A 16,576-nucleotide genomic window follows, 5' to 3' on the forward strand; every position below is an offset into this window, starting at 1 on the left:
GGGACAACCCCCCATCGGTAGAGGCGATCCCGGGTCGGGAGTACGCCCCACCGCCGTCGCCACTCGAAGTCTTTAACTTGGTCTGGCATTGTGCTTGCGGCCCATGTACTCCATCTCCTAGGATCGGTTCGCTCCGCCTCTTCTGCGCTGAGGCGAGCGCACGCCATGAGGGCGCTTATCTCGGTTGGCGGCACTTCCTCTATGTTTACCTCTGGCAGCTCTACATTAAGTGTTTCCTGGAACCTGGCGGCCGCTTGGTAGAAAGGGTGCGGTGTTTCCGCTCGCGGCCCCAGATGTCTTTGAGGGGTGAAGGCCCTCCTCGCAGTGCTTAGCCAGTACAAGAGTAGGGGCCGTCCTGGGTAATCTGCTTGGTCCAAAAGGCCGACGACAAGCTTGGTCAGCATAGTCCGCGCAACCGTTTGGACGCACGGTACACCGAGGCCTCCTCTATTACGGGGAAGTTGCACAAGATTTCGCGCCACTAGGGCTGTCTGTCCTCCCCAGAGGAAAGTGCCTACTAGGGAGGAGAGTCTCCCTGCCGTGCGCCTTGGCATCACTGCCACTCTTACCACGTAAAACGCAAAGGCAAGCGCGCTGTTCTTAATTACCGTAATTTTGGCGGCTGTTGACAAGTCAAACCGTGCAGCGTTTGCGAAAACCCTGTTGGCTTTATCGATAGTCAGGGTCCAAGTAGCTGGGGATACTCCTCCTTCTTGAAAGAGTACTCCCAGTACCCTAACAGCTTCTACCAAGGGGATCGGTTCTGGTAGTGCCTCTTGGAAGCTGCCAAAGCGGAGAGCGTGACATTTTCCTACATTCAGTTTTGCGCCCGAGAGCGATGCATATTCTGTAAAGACTGTCATGAACCTCTGCAGGCTTTGTCCATCACGCACAAACAGGGAGATATCATCGGCGTACGCCATTATCTTCACCTCGTCCTGTCCTATCCCCGGAAAGCCGCGGATGCGACGCTCGCTGACGACGCGCCGCAGCAGTGGGTCCAGGGACAGGACAAACAGTGCTGGAGACAATGGGCAACCCTGCCGCACTCCTCGGGTTACCGCAAAATTGGGGAGCAACTCCCCGTTCAATAACATGTCACACGACACATCTTCATACAGAAGCTTTATGATCCCTATGACTTCTTCTGGGATCCCATAGGACCTTAAAACTTGATATAAATATGGGTGTTCGACCCTGTCGAAGGCCTTAGCCTGATCCAGTGAAACAAACACTCCGCTCACTCTTTTCTCCTGTGCATATGCGAAAACGTCCCGGGTGAACGTGAGTGCTGCAAACACGGAGCGTCCCGGTACCGCCGACGATTGATAGGGGCAGATTAAATCTGCCAAAAAAGGCCGGAGGCGCTTGGCAAGCAGAGAAGTAACTAACTTGTAATCACTATTTAATAACGTTATTGGTCGCCATGCCTCTGGAGATGACGGCGATGCCCCTTCTTTGGGGATCAAAATTATGCGTCCTGCTGAGAAGGATGCAGGTTTCCGTCTATCCCTGATGACCATGTTGACCAAGGTAGTTATCAGGCCGCCAAGAACATCAAAGAATTGCCAGTAGAAGGCAGCCATAATGCCGTCCGGACCGGGCGCGGATGAGTGTGTCATGTCTCTTAAAGCTTCCAACACTTCTGTGCGTGACGCTGGGGCACTAAGTGCCGCCCCCTCGGCTTCGGGCAGAGCTGGTAAGTCGTCACAGAAGGAGGCAATATCTGTCTCTCCGTCAGCTTCATTTCGGGAGGCCGACGTAAATCGCGCGGCAAAGTGTTCCCGAAAGACTTGCGCGATCACAGCCGGATCCTCCGACATTGTGCCCTCGCCCATGTCCACACTCTCCACCCGCTCTGTCCGGCCATCGTGCCTGCGCGTGCTTCGACTGTGCATCAAATCCGCCGTGCACTCGGCTGTGGGCGGCGCATCCCTGCTTTGTGTATCCTGGTACCCATCTTGCAGGATGCGGTGATATCTGATCCTCAAGATATCCAGGTAGTCTCGCATGGTGAACGATAACTCGTCGGCACTTTGAATTATCTTCATCCTTCTTAGTACATCGTTCAGCGCAGTGGTACGCCGTGCACTTTTCTTCTTTCCTGCCCGGACGAGAATTGCCCGCCATTCGGTCTTGAGGTTGTCCCACCCCTCGGGTGACAGCTGGGTAATGTCAGCAATAGAGTTCGACACCTCCGCCCGAATGTCGCTGATGCTCTTGCCATCCAGCATTAACGATGCGTCCATACGCCACAGATTCGGGCGCGTCGGGCGGCCTGCTGAACATCTCAATGTGGCCATGACAGGTACATGATCACTCATCTTTGCCATATCTTGTGGGAGATTTAGCACCTCGCAGGAGACCAGGAGGGGTATCAAGCAGGGAGGGACGTAGACTCTATCTATACGGCTAGAGCTACGTCTGCTCGTGCGAGTGGCCATAAATTCATCTCCATGTAGCACCACCCACGCATCCGAGAGGTGGACCTGGCGCACGAGTTTCCGTAGCTCTTTTGCGTGGTAGCAGGATGAGCCCTGCCCTGGTCCTCTAAGGTCTCGCTCCGAATCTAGGACACAGTTAAAGTCTCCCAACAAAACATGAGGGGTGGAATCTAGAAAGAAGGGCGCAATGGATTTGAAGAAGTCATTGGTGAGTGCTCTTGTAACTGGAGCATATACGTTCACAAAACGAGTCTTCCGCCCTTCTAAGAACAAATCCACCGCAATAACCCGCCCGTCAGGACCGTACGTGCAATGCGCTCCATTGCGAAACGCGGGAGATATGAAAATAACCCCTACCCCACAGCACCGTGAGTCTGTTAGCGAAAAAAAAGCATCAACATAAAAACGGGAACGAAAAGATAATACATCGGATGGAGTGCGTAAATTGCACTCTTGCAAAAATAAGACATCAATTTTGTGTAATCGCGCAAAATGGATAATCTCGCGCTGCTTATCCGGGTTGCGAAACCCTCTAACATTAAAGGTAACAAACCTAAAAGAAGCCATGACAAATAAATGGAAGGAACTCAAATAACAAAGCAAACTGAGAAACTATAGAACAAACAAACGACGCGGACAGACTCACAGCACGGTGCAGCGGGTAGCGTCCATGAAGGCACAGCATTGCAGAAGTGGCACTGGGACGGGGGGGCTCCCTGGTCCATGAGACGCCTTGGCTGGCGGCCCCGCGGCGGCAGGACGACGATGCCAAGCGGTGCCAACGGCTGGGCTGCAAGGGGATCCAGTCGGCACACTCGGCTGTGGAAAAAAAACACACAGTCACTCGCGTGCCAACACAGTCCCAACCGGTACACTGTCCATCGTTCGTCCCCCGTACCGCCCGAGTCGACGGGCCGGGGTGGTGGTCCCTTGATGGCGCCTTGGAATGGACGCCGGGACCACTGAAGGTCAACGGGAAGGGATGTGGACCGTTACGGCCCTGTCGCTCTTCTGCTGGCGCCATGGTGCTTAGTTCTCTGGCGGCCTGGTGTCCATTTTGTCTGCCTCGTTGCCATCCACTTTCTTGGGCTTTCTCTTCGGCGCCGAACCGCACGGGCCCGATCCGCTGTCCGAAGAAAGAGTCCTCTTTACCAGGTCCTAGTCTGCACAGGACGTCTTCCGCGTTGGCCGCAGCGAAGAGTCCCCACTATTTGGTCGCTGGGGCATCGCAGCTGCCAATGAACCAGGAACAGGCCGTTCTTCACTCCTGGCTCTCCCTGGTTCCACCTGCAACTTAATAGGTGTGTGCAGCGGAGAGTCTTCTGTTAAGGATTCGGACAATTCCCTGGAGGTCTTAGATGGTGTCCGTTGTGCAGCGGTAAGATCCTGCTCAAACAAAGCTTCCTCCAAGGATGGAAGCTCCGGTAAACGGGACCCTTCCTCGTCATCGGACTCCAGGCTGGCGGCGGCTCCTTGCTCGTCCGCAGCAATAGTGATCGTCGAGGCTCTATCGTCGTCAGGTTCGAAGTCTCGGGACTCGTGGCCACCGTCCGATGGTTCCTGCAGAGACACCGCAGCACCGCTTGGCCCTTCACGGTGCGCAGCAGCAGCCGCTGCTACAGCCGTAGCATAGGTACGTGGCAGGACACAATCCGATGTGGCATGTGCCCCACTACAGCTCTTGCAACCAGTATTACAAGTCTCCGTGCTGTGTCCGTATGCTGAGCAGCGTCCGCACTTGGTTGCTTGGCAGGCAGCACCCATGTGGCCTTCCCCTCCGCACCGCGAGCATACCCTCTTCATGCCGCGGTATTCGAGCATAACACGATAACCCGCGACAGAGAGAAAATTCGGTGGGGCTCGTACCATGTCTAGTTTAACGAGGCGGCACCCATTTCGTACATGGCTTTTCCCTTTGAAGCCGGGCTCCGTGATGGCTCGCACCTTTCCATACGGTGTCAATGCTGCAGTCAGGGCATCGTCGCTGACACAAGGCGGCAGCCTAGAAACAGTAACAAAAACCACTGGAGCAGCAAGCTGCACCAGCGGCACATGATGACTGCCGACGAGCACAGTGCCCGCGGCAACAACTTTGGTGGCTTGTGCCATTGAGGAAACAGCAGCCAGGAACTTAGTTCCGCCGAGGTGCTGCAAGTACTGCAGCCCCCCGACACCGACGACAACCTCGAGGGCATCAATGATGTCGTCTGCCGGAGCTGGCTCCGGCAACTGGAAGGTGAAGCACTGGGCCTTTGAGGGCCGAGTGCTTGGAGGTGGATGGTCCATCACCGCAGGACCAGGGCGCCAGGCAGGAAACCCGGCCAAGGACTGCAGGCCGCAGGCAGCAGGACCTCAGGAGGGGGGGGTTCCGCCAGGTGGAGGGGCCCAGGACACCAGGCAGCAGGCCAGGCACCAGGGCACGACAACGAGCAGCAGGACCCCGCCGAACCAGGAGGCAGCACACCAGGCCACCAGCCGCAGGAGCCCCGGACGCCAGGCAGCAGGCCAGGCACCAGGGCAGCAGGACCGCTGATACCACGGGAACGGAGGGGGTTGACACCCTAGCCGGGCAGCACGACCCCTCCAACCAGGTAAAATGACTTCCTTCTCAGCCTCGAGGCTTTAGCCAAAAGGCCGAGAAGCGATCTTAGCCAAAAGGCCGAGAAGCGATAAATTGACAAGGAACTGCAGTTCGATCCCATCAAAAATGTATGCCCAAGTGGTGCCACTTATCGGTTGTTGCAGAAACATCGTCGGTCCACCGTTTTTTGTTTGTAGCACTTGAGCTATGGTTTACCAAATCTCGACACATCCCTTGAAGGGGATTCTTAATCAAACCATTCTTTATTGCCTCAAATAATAGACTCACATGCAATGACACGCGGAAAAAGTAACCCAAGGTGTCACTGCATGCACGAGGCGCCCAACAATGCAATAAGACAGGCATTGAGAGGATTGCTGTGTTAGGCACATGGATAGCAGTGAGCTCGAATGAAAAAAGTTAGTTGGCCTCATCTTTGAGTTGTGATTGTCCTCCCCCAAAAACCGTGAGTCGCTTAGCTAGTCCCGGAAGTAGTGCAGTACCGGGTAGACCCGTGGCAGAGGTACAGCAAGCCCAGAATGCTCTGCCGCATTACAAAAAATAGTATAATGTCAGGGTTACAAATTACAACTGGCAACTGATATCAAGCTGTTAAAACAGTGTTTTCCAGAAATGTTTTGTACATTTGCAAGTAATGCTTTATTGCAGATACCTACTGCTATTAAGGCAAAAGCCTTTATTGCCTCATAGTTGTCGTTAGCAAAAGTGTCACATTTTTGCCACGGCACTTATTGGTCGCGAAGGGAAGACGTCGTGGAGGTGTCGACCAATCACAGAGCAACACCACAGTATGTGCAAATGCATAGCTGATATGTCCATATGTCAATCAATGAGCAGTTACTAATTAAAAAGGAAATAAATAAGTAAATAATTATTTATATGCTATGTCCTGGTTATTGCACTAATTACTCAATATTGGCTAGGTAAACAATTATTACTAATTATTTACAGTTGCGAAAATATAATTACTAATTATTACCACACTGTAAAACCAACCACATTGGCTAGATAAACAATTATTACTAATTATTTATAGTTGCATAGTATACTTACTAATTATTACCACACTCTGTAAAACCAACCACATTGGCTACATAAACAATTATTAATAATTATTTACAGTTGCGTAAATAATTACTACACTCTGTAAAACCAACCACATTGGCTAGGTAAACAATTATTACTAATTATTTACAGTTACGTAAATATAATTACTAATTATTACCACACTGTAAAACCAACCACAATGGCTAGGTAAACTTTTAATACTAATTATTTACATTTGCGTAAATATAATTACCAATTACTTCCACACTCTGCAAAACCAACCACAATGGCTAGGTAAACTATTACTAATTATTTACAGTTGCGAAAATATAATTACTAATTATTACCACACTGTAAAACCAACCACATTGGCTAGATAAACAATTATTACTAATTATTTATAGTTGCATAGTATACTTACTAATTATTACCACACTCTGTAAAACCAACCACATTGGCTAGATAAACAATTATTAATAATTATTTACAGTTGCGTAAATAATTACTACACTCTGTAAAACCAACCACATTGGCTAGGTAAACAATTATTACTAATTATTTACAGTTGCGTAAATATAATTACTAATTATTACCACACTGTAAAACCAACCACAATGGCTAGGTAAACTTTTAATACTAATTATTTACATTTGCGTAAATATAATTACCAATTACTTCCACACTCTGCAAAACCAACCACAATGGCTAGGTAAACTATTACTAATTATTTACAGTTGCGAAAATATAATTACTAATTATTACCACACTGTAAAACCAACCACATTGGCTAGATAAACAATTATTACTAATTATTTATAGTTGCATAGTATACTTACTAATTATTACCACACTCTGTAAAACCAACCACATTGGCTACATAAACAATTATTAATAATTATTTACAGTTGCGTAAATAATTACTACACTCTGTAAAACCAACCACATTGGCTAGGTAAACAATTATTACTAATTATTTACAGTTGCGTAAATATAATTACTAATTATTACCACACTGTAAAACCAACCACAATGGCTAGGTAAACTTTTAATACTAATTATTTACATTTGCGTAAATATAATTACCAATTACTTCCACACTCTGCAAAACCAACCACAATGGCTAGGTAAACTATTACTAATTATTTACAGTTGCGAAAATATAATTACTAATTATTACCACACTGTAAAACCAACCACATTGGCTAGATAAACAATTATTACTAATTATTTATAGTTGCATAGTATACTTACTAATTATTACCACACTCTGTAAAACCAACCACATTGGCTACATAAACAATTATTAATAATTATTTACAGTTGCGTAAATAATTACTACACTCTGTAAAACCAACCACATTGGCTAGGTAAACAATTATTACTAATTATTTACAGTTGCGTAAATATAATTACTAATTATTACCACACTGTAAAACCAACCACAATGGCTAGGTAAACTTTTAATAATAATTATTTACATTTGCGTAAATATAATTACCAATTACTTCCACACTCTGCAAAACCAACCACAATGGCTAGGTAAACTATTATTACTAATTATTTACAGTTGCGAAAATATAATTACTAATTATTACCACACTGTAAAACCAACCACATTGGCTAGATAAACAATTATTACTAATTATTTATAGTTGCATAGTGTACTTACTAATTATTACCACACTCTGTAAAACCAACCACATTGGCTACATAAACAATTATTAATAATTATTTACAGTTGCGTAAATAATTACTACACTCTTTAAAACCAACCACATTGGCTAGGTAAACAATTATTACTAATTATTGACAGTTGCGTGAATATAATTACTAATTATAACCACACTCTGTAAAACCAACCACAATTGCTAGGTAAACTATTATTACTAATTATTTACAGTTGCGTAAATATAATTACTAATTATTACCACACTGTAAAACCAACCACAATGGCTAGGTAAACTTTTAATACTAATTATTTACATTTGCGTAAATATAATTACCAATTACTTCCACACTCTGCAAAACCAACCACAATGGCTAGGTAAACTATTATTACTAATTATTTACAGTTGCGAAAATATAATTACTAATTATTACCACACTGTAAAACCAACCACATTGGCTAGATAAACAATTATTACTAATTATTTATAGTTGCATAGTATACTTACTAATTATTACCACACTCTGTAAAACCAACCACATTGGCTACATAAACAATTATTAATAATTATTTACAGTTGCGTAAATAATTATTACTAATTATTGACAGTTGCGTGAATATAATTACTAATTATAACCACACTCTGTAAAACCAACCACAATTGCTAGGTAAACTATTATTACTAATTATTTACAGTTGCGTAAATATAATTACTAATTATTACCACACTGTAAAACCAACCACAATGGCTAGGTAAACTATTATTACTAATTATTTATAGTTGCATAGTATACTTACTAATTATTACCACACTCTGTAAAACCAACCACATTGGCTACATAAACAATTATTAATAATTATTTACAGTTGCGTAAATAATTACTACACTCTGTAAAACCAACCACATAACAGTAAAAGTCGGAAAAAAAGTCGCAAAAAAAAGTCGGAAAAAAAAGTCGGAAAAAAAAGTCGGAAAAAAAAGTCAGAAAAAAAAAGTCGGAAAAAAAAGTCGGAAAAAAAAGTCGGAAAAAAAAAGTCGGAAAAAAAAGTCGGAAAAAAAAAGTCCAAAAATTTCTAGAACAAAACAAAGCAGTTTTTCTGTTTTTTTTCAATTGTGCCTTCTCCCCCCAAAAGGGGGAGATGCTGGGCCGGTCCCGGAAGTAGTGCAGTACCGGGTCGACCCGTGGCGGACTTGGAGCAAGCCCCGAACACTCCGCCGCGCTACAAAAATCAGTTTAATATCATGGGTACAATTAGAACCCGTAACAGATATTAAGCTGTTAAGAACAGATACTACACAAAGAGAAGTTTATTGACTTCCAAACTGATAAAGCACGATACATTGACAATGTGCACAAATAAATACATACACTTATATTTAAAGGATGCAGAATAATGTGCCGATACAATACAGATGTTGTAAGTCGCTTTAGATTAGCAGTCTTATCTTCGTATCAGAGTCTGCTTACCCTTTATACAATTTCAATCAATTGGTACAAAAAAGGGATATACAATAATAATAATAATGGGAGAACCACTGAAATCTCTCCATCCCAATGCACTAAAAGGGGGGGAAAGGGAAAAAAGGGGGGGGATGTACATGCATACATGTTATGATCCAACACACACTACATGTGGTCATCAATACAGCAATGTCGGCATCGTTAGCCCATTTGGTCTCACAACAAAGAACCGTGTGTGCCAGCGCTGCAGAAACCGCGCCTCCCCGTCTAGTTCGAGCCGCTCTGACAGGTATTCCCAGAGCAGGAGGCGCAGGCTCTGCAGCGCTGGGTACATGGCTCGTACTGGCTGCCTGCGTACTTCCGCCAGGCAGCGGCGCTTCCACAAGACAAAAAGGGTACATGCCACAACTAGCCGCGCGAATGCACCCCGCGGTTGGTTTCCCCGCACCAAAAACATGCGGTGTACTAGGTGCCACATAACTTTGGATACCCGACACTCAAACGCGAAATGATCGCCAATCTCCGGTGCTCCGCACTGCGGGCACTGATTGTTGGGGACAACCCCCCATCGGTAGAGGCGATCCCGGGTCGGGAGTACGCCCCACCGCCGTCGCCACTCGAAGTCTTTAACTTGGTCTGGCATTGTGCTTGCGGCCCATGTACTCCATCTCCTAGGATCGGTTCGCTCCGCCTCTTCTGCGCTGAGGCGAGCGCACGCCATGAGGGCGCTTATCTCGGTTGGCGGCACTTCCTCTATGTTTACCTCTGGCAGCTCTACATTAAGTGTTTCCTGGAACCTGGCGGCCGCTTGGTAGAAAGGGTGCGGTGTTTCCGCTCGCGGCCCCAGATGTCTTTGAGGGGTGAAGGCCCTCCTCGCAGTGCTTAGCCAGTACAAGAGTAGGGGCCGTCCTGGGTAATCTGCTTGGTCCAAAAGGCCGACGACAAGCTTGGTCAGCATAGTCCGCGCAACCGTTTGGACGCACGGTACACCGAGGCCTCCTCTATTACGGGGAAGTTGCACAAGATTTCGCGCCACTAGGGCTGTCTGTCCTCCCCAGAGGAAAGTGCCTACTAGGGAGGAGAGTCTCCCTGCCGTGCGCCTTGGCATCACTGCCACTCTTACCACGTAAAACGCAAAGGCAAGCGCGCTGTTCTTAATTACCGTAATTTTGGCGGCTGTTGACAAGTCAAACCGTGCAGCGTTTGCGAAAACCCTGTTGGCTTTATCGATAGTCAGGGTCCAAGTAGCTGGGGATACTCCTCCTTCTTGAAAGAGTACTCCCAGTACCCTAACAGCTTCTACCAAGGGGATCGGTTCTGGTAGTGCCTCTTGGAAGCTGCCAAAGCGGAGAGCGTGACATTTTCCTACATTCAGTTTTGCGCCCGAGAGCGATGCATATTCTGTAAAGACTGTCATGAACCTCTGCAGGCTTTGTCCATCACGCACAAACAGGGAGATATCATCGGCGTACGCCATTATCTTCACCTCGTCCTGTCCTATCCCCGGAAAGCCGCGGATGCGACGCTCGCTGACGACGCGCCGCAGCAGTGGGTCCAGGGACAGGACAAACAGTGCTGGAGACAATGGGCAACCCTGCCGCACTCCTCGGGTTACCGCAAAATTGGGGAGCAACTCCCCGTTCAATAACATGTCACACGACACATCTTCATACAGAAGCTTTATGATCCCTATGACTTCTTCTGGGATCCCATAGGACCTTAAAACTTGATATAAATATGGGTGTTCGACCCTGTCGAAGGCCTTAGCCTGATCCAGTGAAACAAACACTCCGCTCACTCTTTTCTCCTGTGCATATGCGAAAACGTCCCGGGTGAACGTGAGTGCTGCAAACACGGAGCGTCCCGGTACCGCCGACGATTGATAGGGGCAGATTAAATCTGCCAAAAAAGGCCGGAGGCGCTTGGCAAGCAGAGAAGTAACTAACTTGTAATCACTATTTAATAACGTTATTGGTCGCCATGCCTCTGGAGATGACGGCGATGCCCCTTCTTTGGGGATCAAAATTATGCGTCCTGCTGAGAAGGATGCAGGTTTCCGTCTATCCCTGATGACCATGTTGACCAAGGTAGTTATCAGGCCGCCAAGAACATCAAAGAATTGCCAGTAGAAGGCAGCCATAATGCCGTCCGGACCGGGCGCGGATGAGTGTGTCATGTCTCTTAAAGCTTCCAACACTTCTGTGCGTGACGCTGGGGCACTAAGTGCCGCCCCCTCGGCTTCGGGCAGAGCTGGTAAGTCGTCACAGAAGGAGGCAATATCTGTCTCTCCGTCAGCTTCATTTCGGGAGGCCGACGTAAATCGCGCGGCAAAGTGTTCCCGAAAGACTTGCGCGATCACAGCCGGATCCTCCGACATTGTGCCCTCGCCCATGTCCACACTCTCCACCCGCTCTGTCCGGCCATCGTGCCTGCGCGTGCTTCGACTGTGCATCAAATCCGCCGTGCACTCGGCTGTGGGCGGCGCATCCCTGCTTTGTGTATCCTGGTACCCATCTTGCAGGATGCGGTGATATCTGATCCTCAAGATATCCAGGTAGTCTCGCATGGCGAACGATAACTCGTCGGCACTTTGAATTATCTTCATCCTTCTTAGTACATCGTTCAGCGCAGCGGTACGCCGTGCACTTTTCTTCTTTCCTGCCCGGACGAGAATTGCCCGCCATTCGGTCTTGAGGTTGTCCCACCCCTCGGGTGACAGCTGGGTAATGTCAGCAATAGAGTTCGACACCTCCGCCCGAATGTCGCTGATGCTCTTGCCATCCAGCATTAACGATGCGTCCATACGCCACAGATTCGGGCGCGTCGGGCGGCCTGCTGAACATCTCAATGTGGCCATGACAGGTACATGATCACTCATCTTTGCCATATCTTGTGGGAGATTTAGCACCTCGCAGGAGACCAGGAGGGGTATCAAGCAGGGAGGGACGTAGACTCTATCTATACGGCTAGAGCTACGTCTGCTCGTGCGAGTGGCCATAAATTCATCTCCATGTAGCACCACCCACGCATCCGAGAGGTGGACCTGGCGCACGAGTTTCCGTAGCTCTTTTGCGTGGTAGCAGGATGAGCCCTGCCCTGGTCCTCTAAGGTCTCGCTCCGAATCTAGGACACAGTTAAAGTCTCCCAACAAAACATGAGGGGTGGAATCTAGAAAGAAGGGCGCAATGGATTTGAAGAAGTCATTGGTGAGTGCTCTTGTAACTGGAGCATATACGTTCACAAAACGAGTCTTCCGCCCTTCTAAGAACAAATCCACCGCAATAACCCGCCCGTCAGGACCGTACGTGCAATGCGCTCCATTGCGAAACGCGGGAGATATGAAAATAACCCCTACCCCACAGCACCGTGAGTCTGTTAGCGAAAAAAAAGCATCAACATAAAAACGGGAACGAAAAGATAATACATCGGATGGAGTGCGTAAATTGCACTCTTGCAAAAATAAGACATCAATTTTGTGTAATCGCGCAAAATGGATAATCTCGCGCTGCTTATCCGGGTTGCGAAACCCTCTAACATTAAAGGTAACAAACCTAAAAGAAGCCATGACAAATAAATGGAAGGAACTCAAATAACAAAGCAAACTGAGAAACTATAGAACAAACAAACGACGCGGACAGACTCACAGCACGGTGCAGCGGGTAGCGTCCATGAAGGCACAGCATTGCAGAAGTGGCACTGGGACGGGGGGGCTCCCTGGTCCATGAGACGCCTTGGCTGGCGGCCCCGCGGCGGCAGGACGACGATGCCAAGCGGTGCCAACGGCTGGGCTGCAAGGGGATCCAGTCGGCACACTCGGCTGTGGAAAAAAAACACACAGTCACTCGCGTGCCAACACAGTCCCAACCGGTACACTGTCCATCGTTCGTCCCCCGTACCGCCCGAGTCGATGGGCCGGGGTGGTGGTCCCTTGATGGCGCCTTGGAATGGACGCCGGGACCACTGAAGGTCAACGGGAAGGGATGTGGACCGTTACGGCCCTGTCGCTCTTCTGCTGGCGCCATGGTGCTTAGTTCTCTGGCGGCCTGGTGTCCATTTTGTCTGCCTCGTTGCCATCCACTTTCTTGGGCTTTTTCTTTGGCGCCGAACCGCACGGGCCCGATCCGCTGTCCGAAGAAAGAGTCCTCTTTACCAGGTCCTCGTCTGCACAGGACGTCTTCCGCGTTGGCCGCAGCGAAGAGTCCCCACTATTTGGTCGCTGGGGCATCGCAGCTGCCAATGAACCAGGAACAGGCCGTTCTTCACTCCTGGCTCTCCCTGGTTCCACCTGCAACTTAATAGGTGTGTGCAGCGGAGAGTCTTCTGTTAAGGACTCGGACAATTCCCTGGAGGTCTTAGATGGTGTCCGTTGTGCAGCGGTAAGATCCTGCTCAAACAAAGCTTCCTCCAAGGATGGAAGCTCCGGTAAACGGGACCCTTCCTCGTCATCGGACTCCAGGCTGGCGGCGGCTCCTTGCTCGTCCGCAGCAATAGTGATCGTCGAGGCTCTATCGTCGTCAGGTTCGAAGTCTCGGGACTCGTGGCCACCGTCCGATGGTTCCTGCAGAGACACCGTAGCACCGCTTGGCCCTTCACGGTGCGCAGCAGCAGCCGCTGCTACAGCCGTAGCATAGGTACGTGGCAGGACACAATCCGATGTGGCATGTGCCCCACTACAGCTCTTGCAACCAGTATTACAAGTCTCCGTGCTGTGTCCGTATGCTGAGCAGCGTCCGCACTTGGTTGCTTGGCAGGCAGCACCCATGTGGCCTTCCCCTCCGCACCGCGAGCATACCCTCTTCATGCCGCGGTATTCGAGCATAACACGATAACCCGCGACAGAGAGAAAATTCGGTGGGGCTCGTACCATGTCTAGTTTAACGAGGCGGCACCCATTTCGTACATGGCTTTTCCCTTTGAAGCCGGGCTCCGTGATGGCTCGCACCTTTCCATACGGTGTCAATGCTGCAGTCAGGGCATCGTCGCTGACACAAGGCGGCAGCCTAAAAACAGTAACAAAAACCACTGGAGCAGCAAGCTGCACCAGCGGCACATGATGACTGCCGACGAGCACAGTGCCCGCGGCAACAACTTTGGTGGCTTGTGCCATTGAGGAAACAGCAGCCAGGAACTTAGTTCCGCCGAGGTGCTGCAAGTACTGCAGCCCCCCGACACCGACGACAACCTCGAGGGCATCAATGATGTCGTCTGCCGGAGCTGGCTCCGGCAACTGGAAGGTGAAGCACTGGGCCTTTGAGGGCCGAGTGCTTGGAGGTGGATGGTCCATCACCGCAGGACCAGGGCGCCAGGCAGGAAACCCGGCCAAGGACTGCAGGCCGCAGGCAGCAGGACCTCAGGAGGGGGGGGTTCCGCCAGGTGGAGGGGCCCAGGACACCAGGCAGCAGGCCAGGCACCAGGGCACGACAACGAGCAGCAGGACCCCGCCGAACCAGGAGGCAGCACACCAGGCCACCAGCCGCAGGAGCCCCGGACGCCAGGCAGCAGGCCAGGCACCAGGGCAGCAGGACCGCTGATACCACGGGAACGGAGGGGGTTGACACCCTAGCCGGGCAGCACGACCCCTCCAACCAGGTAAAATGACTTCCTTCTCAGCCTCGAGGCTTTAGCCAAAAGGCCGAGAAGCGATCTTAGCCAACAGGCCGAGAAGCGATAAATTGACAAGGAACTGCAGTTCGATCCCATCAAAAATGTATGCCCAAGTGGTGCCACTTATCGGTTGTTGCAGAAACAGCGTCGGTCGACCGTTTTTTGTTTGTAGCACTTGAGCTATGGTTTACCAAATCTCGACACATCCCTTGAAGGGGATTCTTAATCAAACCATTCTTTATTGCCTCAAATAATAGACTCGCATGCAATGACACGCGGAAAAAGTAACCCAAGGTGTCACTGCATGCACGAGGCGCCCAACAATGCAATAAGACAGGCATTGAGAGGATTGCTGTGTTAGGCACATGGATAGCAGTGAGCTCGAATGAAAAAAGTTAGTTGGCCTCATCTTTGAGTTGTGATTGTCCTCCCCCAAAAACCGTGAGTCGCTTAGCTAGTCCCGGAAGTAGTGCAGTACCGGGTAGACCCGTGGCAGAGGTACAGCAAGCCCAGAATGCTCTGCCGCATTACAAAAAATAGTATAATGTCAGGGTTACAAATTACAACTGGCAACTGATATCAAGCTGTTAAAACAGTGTTTTCCAGAAATGTTTTGTACATTTGCAAGCAATGCTTTATTGCAGATACCTACTACTATTAAGGCAAAAGCCTTTATTGCCTCATAGTTGTCGTTAGCAAAAGTGTCACATTTTTGCCACAGCACTTATTGGTCGCGAAGGGAAGACGTCGTGGAGGTGTCGACCAATCACAGAGCAACACCACAGTATGTGCAAATGCATAGCTTATATGTCCATATGTCAATCAATGAGCAGTTACTAATTAAAAAGGAAATAAATAAGTAAATAATTATTTATATGTTATGTCCTGGTTATTGCACTAATTACTCAATATTGGCTAGGTAAACAATTATTACTAATTATTTACAGTTGCGAAAATATAATTACTAATTATTACCACACTGTAAAACCAACCACATTGGCTAGATAAACAATTATTACTAATTATTTATAGTTGCATAGTATACTTACTAATTATTACCACACTCTGTAAAACCAACCACATTGGCTACATAAACAATTATTAATAATTATTTACAGTTGCGTAAATAATTACTACACTCTGTAAAACCAACCACATTGGCTAGGTAAACAATTATTACTAATTATTTACAGTTACGTAAATATAATTACTAATTATTACCACACTGTAAAACCAACCACAATGGCTAGGTAAACTTTTAATACTAATTATTTACATTTGCGTAAATATAATTACCAATTACTTCCACACTCTGCAAAACCAACCACAATGGCTAGGTAAACTATTACTAATTATTTACAGTTGCGAAAATATAATTACTAATTATTACCACACTGTAAAACCAACCACATTGGCTAGATAAACAATTATTACTAATTATTTATAGTTGCATAGTATACTTACTAATTATTACCACACTCTGTAAAACCAACCACATTGGCTAGATAAACAATTATTAATAATTATTTACAGTTGCGTAAATAATTACTACACTCTGTAAAACCAACCACATTGGCTAGGTAAACAATTATTACTAATTATTTACAGTTGCGTAAATATAATTACTAATTATTACCACACTGTAAAACCAACCACAATGGCTAGGTAAACTTTTAATACTAATTATTTACATTTGCGTAAATATAATTACCAATTACTTCCACACTCTGCAAAACCAACCACAATGGCT

General features: G+C 47.8%; 1 non-coding gene and 2 pseudogenes across 1 annotated transcript; all 3 read right to left on the bottom strand.

Annotated features, from left to right (window-relative positions):
* Positions 1–5,494: 5,494 nt before the first annotated feature.
* Positions 5,495–5,665, bottom strand: LOC146171155 (U2 spliceosomal RNA; annotated as a pseudogene).
* A 3,232-nt stretch (positions 5,666–8,897) lies between these two features.
* LOC146171156 (U2 spliceosomal RNA) lies at positions 8,898–9,087 on the bottom strand. The gene has a single exon (XR_014702894.1). It is a non-coding gene; the product is annotated as a U2 spliceosomal RNA (small nuclear RNA).
* Positions 9,088–15,270: 6,183 nt separating this feature from the next.
* On the bottom strand, positions 15,271–15,441 carry LOC146171157 (U2 spliceosomal RNA; annotated as a pseudogene).
* Between the last annotated feature and the right edge of the window lie 1,135 nt (positions 15,442–16,576).

This window comes from Amblyomma maculatum, unplaced genomic scaffold (genome assembly GCF_055883805.1).
Source record: "Amblyomma maculatum isolate TAMU_Amacu unplaced genomic scaffold, ASM5588380v1 scaffold_23, whole genome shotgun sequence".
Lineage (NCBI taxonomy): Eukaryota > Metazoa > Arthropoda > Arachnida > Ixodida > Ixodidae > Amblyomma > Amblyomma maculatum.